This window comes from Aegilops tauschii, chromosome 3 (genome assembly GCF_002575655.3).
Source record: "Aegilops tauschii subsp. strangulata cultivar AL8/78 chromosome 3, Aet v6.0, whole genome shotgun sequence".
Taxonomy (NCBI): domain Eukaryota; kingdom Viridiplantae; phylum Streptophyta; class Magnoliopsida; order Poales; family Poaceae; genus Aegilops; species Aegilops tauschii.
In genome coordinates this window covers 146052158-146056675 of record NC_053037.3, presented here as the reverse complement: position 1 = coordinate 146056675, position 4518 = coordinate 146052158, and positions in this window count along the sequence as shown.

The window sequence follows — 4518 nt, the reverse complement described above, 5'->3', positions numbered from 1 at the left end:
TGGCCGGGCACGAAGACGTCTCCGGTGCAGATGCCATCGCTAATGACTAAGCGAGCCATTAATCTGACGATCCAGCAGCAGAACTCTCAATGAAAGCACCAATGTCGGTGTCAAAACCGGCAGATCTCGGGTAGTGGGTCACGAGCTGTGGATTTTGGATCGATGGGTAACAGGGAACGTAGAGACAGTGTTTATTCTGACATGTTGATGACGGCGACCAAGAAGAAGCTCAAGCTTGAAGAGAAGAAGGGCAAGCTCAAAAAGTAGAAGGTTGAGATTGCAGCCGCTTTGAAGAATTTCAAAATCTTGACCTTGAAGATGGAGGGAATGCATGACGATGCAAGGATGATCGCTCAAGCCGTCTGTCTTAGGATGTTGAAGCGCTTGAAGGATCAACTGGAGACGATGGAGAAGGAAGCAGCAGAGAAGGAGGCGGATGGCGAGGAGGAGGCGGCGGCGACTCGGATAGCCTATCCCACGAGCTGTCGGAAGAAGATTCTTTGAGTTGAAAGGTGTAATTCACCGTATATGCATCATACACACAGTTACACATATATATACACATGAGCTACAACAGGCGAGGCCGCCCGAGAGGGAGATCGTGCGCAACGGACGCACGCCCTGCGTGCGACGTGCGCGGCGCGTTCGGTCCACCGTAGGACTCGGTCAGGTGGGCACAACGGGCGTCTTCCAACAGCCCCCCGCAGTCGAAATAGGGTCGTCGACGACGTTGAGGCTGGACCGGAACTTGGTGAAGATGCTCGTGGGCAGCCCCTTGGTGAAGATGTCGGCGAACTGCGAGGTCGTTGGAACGTGCAGGACGCGGACATCGCCGAAGGCGACGCGATCCCGGACGAAGTGAAGATCGATCTCCACATGCTTGGTACGCTGGTGTTGTACAGGGTTGGAGGAGAGATACACCGCAGACACGTTGTCGCAGTAGACGACGGTGGCGCGCGCCGGCGGACGCCCGACCTCATGTAGGAGTTGCTGGAGCCAACACGATTCGGCGACGGCGTTAGCGAAGGCTCGATACTCCGCCTCCGCACTGGACCGCGACACCGTGGTTTTTCGCTTCGAGGTGGACACAAGGTTGTCCCCAATGTACATGCAGTAGCCGGACGTCGACCGGCGTGTGTCGGGGCACCCGGCCCAGTCAGCATCAGTGTAGGCGACGAGTTGCGATGAGGCAGACGGGCGGGGGTGAAGGCCGAGATGGGAGGTGCCGCGAAGATAGCGCAAGATCCTCTTGAGCAGGGCGACATGCGGGGCGCGCGGCGAGTGCATGAGGAGACATACTTGCAGCACGGCGTAGGCTATGTCAGGGCGAGTGAGTGTGACGTATTGTAGGGCACCAGCGAGACTGCGAAAGAGCGAGGGATCGGGAGCCGGAGGACCCTCGGTGGCGGAGAGCTTTGCTTTGGTGTCGACCGGAGTAGCGATGGGTTTGCAGTTTAGCATGGAGGCGCGGTCGAGGATCTCAAGTGTGTACTGCTGCTGCGAGAGAAACAAACCGACAGCACTGCGTTGTACATTGATGCCGAGGAAGTGGTGAAGCGCGCCGAGGTTTGTCATGGAGAACTCCGATGTGAGAGCAGTGGTGATGGAGGTGAGCAGCGCGGCAGTGCTAGCTGTGAAAATTATGTCGTCCACGTAGAGAAGAAGATACGCCACCGCGGCCCCGCGGCGGAGGATGAAGAGAGACAAGTCACACTTGGACGCCACGAAGCCGAGCGACGCAAGGAACGTGGTGAACTGCTGAAACCACGCCCGCGGAGCCTGTTTAAGCCCATACAAGGACTTGTGAAGCTTGCACATGGCGGAGGGGCGTGCGGTGTCGACAAAGCCAGCAGGTTGCTGACTGTAGACGACCTCGTCGAGGGTGCCGTAGAGTAAGGCGTTCTTGACGTCGAGTTGGTTTATGGCCCAATTGTTGCTGACGGCGAGGGCGAGGATGACGCGGATGGTGGCCGGCTTCACCATGGGGCTGAAAGTCTCCTCGTAGTCGACGCCGGGCTGCTTTGTGAACCCGCGAAGAACCCACCGCGCCTTGTACCGAGCCAACGAACAGTCCGGATGTAGCTTGTGGCGGAACACCCACTTGCCGGTCACCAAGTTCACACCTGCAGGGCAAGCAACCAAAGACCACGTCTTGTTGTCCAACAAAGCATTAAACTCTTCAAGCATTGCATTGTACCAGTTTGGGTCTTTGAGAGCATGTTTGTAAGTAGGTGGGATGGGAGAAATGGGGCCGGTAGTGGTAGAGATAGTCATGAGTTTCTTAGGTTGAAGGAAGCCCGACTTGGCTCGGGTGTGCATGCGGTGAAGGTTGTGAGGTGGTGGGACGGGAACAGCACGCGGCGGGAGCGTAACAGCTGGTGGAGGCGGCGTGTGCACGGGCGAGGCTGGTGCATGGTGCGGTGAGCTAGTGGGAGAGGAAGGCGCGACGCGCGGGTGCGGGCCGGGAGTGGTGGGGGAGGGAGGCACGGATTTCGGTAAAGATGCGTTGGGGCCAGGCGAATCCGGCGGGCGATCAGAGGAAGTGGGGGGAGGGAGCTGCATGCGGGGGATTTGGCGCGGCGCTGCATGCGGCTGAGCTGGTGCGGGTGGGAGAGTGGGGCCGGTGCGGCATGCGTGCGGGTTGGTTCGGGTGGGTGGGCGGCCGATCCAAGGCGGGTCGCGGGGGGATTTTCTGTGGCGGGGGGTGCATGCGCTCGTGCGATGGTGTGGCCGTCCAAGGCAGCAGCGTACGGGAAGGTATCCTCGTCAAAAATAACGTGCCGGGAGGTGATAACGCGTCGGGATTCCAGGTCGAGGCAACGATAGCCTTTATGCTCGAGAGGCATGCCGAGGAGAACGCAACGAACCGAGCGAGGGGCGAGTTTATGTGGCATGGTGGCGTACAGGTTTGGGTAGCACAAGCACCCAAAGGTGCGAAGGGAGGCGTATGAGGGGGAAGTGCCATGGAGCAGGAAGTAAGGAGTGTAGTGAGAGATGGCGCGGGATGGTCTGATATTGAGGAGGTAGGTGGCGGTGTGGAGGGCTTCAACCCAAAAGGGAGGAGGCATATGCGCTTGGAGATGGAGAGTGCGAAGGATGTCGTTCGTGGAGCGAATGGCGCGCTCGGCCTTGCCGTTTTGCGGGGAAGTGTGTGGGCAGGAGAGACGAAGGGTGACGCCGCGATCGTAGAGAAAGGTGCGGAGGCGAACGTTGAGGAACTCGCCCCCATTGTCGCATTGGACGCATTGGAGAAGAACGTGAAACTGAGCGAGAACATACATGTAAAAGCGTTCAAGAGGGGCAGCAGCGTCGGATTTGTGACGGAGAGGGAAGGTCCACGTAAAATGAGTGAAGTCATCCATAACAAGCAAGTAGTATTTATAGCCAGAGAAGCTAGCGACCGGAGACGTCCAGAGATCACAATGCACTAGTTGAAAAGGAAAAGTGGTAAATGACATAGAATTTGGGAAAGGTAAACGTGTCTGATGGCCTAATTGACAAGCATTACAAGCACCTCGGGGGTGAAGTGTGTTATTACAATCTGGTAAAAACTGTTTGGCTAAGCGAGACAGCGAGGCAGCGCTTGGGTGACCGAGGCGCCGATGCCAAAGGTTGCCGACGTTGACGGAGAGAGCGGCCGTGGTGGTGGTGTTGCCGCCGGCGAAGGAGTAAAGCTGACCGAAGCTACTGCAGCTCATGAGCGGGGTCCGAGTGGCTAGATCCTTCACAACAAAGCCAAATGGGTAAAATTCAATGGTGACAGAATTATCAATGCAAAAACGACGAACAGAGATGAGGTTTCTGACAACGCGAGGAGAATAGAGGATGTTGTGGAGATAAAAAAAGGCCGAGAAGTGAGTTTGGTGGAACCAGTGGCGACTACAGGAAGGTGAGACCCATCCCCTACAATGATACTGCGAGAAGAATTCTTGGAGGGAGAACAGAACGTGTCGAGGTTACCTGGGTTCCCTGTCACGTGGGAGGAGGCGCCCGAGTCGAGGTACCACTCGCCGGGCTGCTGCTGCTGCATGCACATGTTCTGCATGGTCGCGATCAAGCCGCCCTGATCCCATGATGGCGACAGTGGAGGGTGGCCAGAAGAGGAGGGCACGCCGGGGTAGACGACGGGGTAGGCGTGAGCAGGGTTGCCGGGCCGCGGACCGAGCACCCCAGCGGCGTTTGGAGGCACCCAGGGCGCGCGCCCTTGGGGAGGGAACGGCGTGCCCCATGGGGCGAAGTACCCCATCCAGGGAGTGCTGCCCCCGGGATCAGATGCTGCTGGCCGCGCCCGCCGTTGGGGCCGCCGCGCCCACGGCCGCGCCCGCGAGTGTTGTTGCCGGTGCGGGTGTGGCTGCCAGCGTCAGCGGGTGCTTTGCCGCGGTCACCACCGGAGGCAGGCTCGCCTCCGCCAGGGATGCCGCCGCCGCCGCCTCCGCCGCCACCACCACCGCCGCCGCCGCCGCCGAGTCCGATGGCGAGCGCGGTGGAGCCGTCGGTGCGATCGCGCGCGTCCTGAGT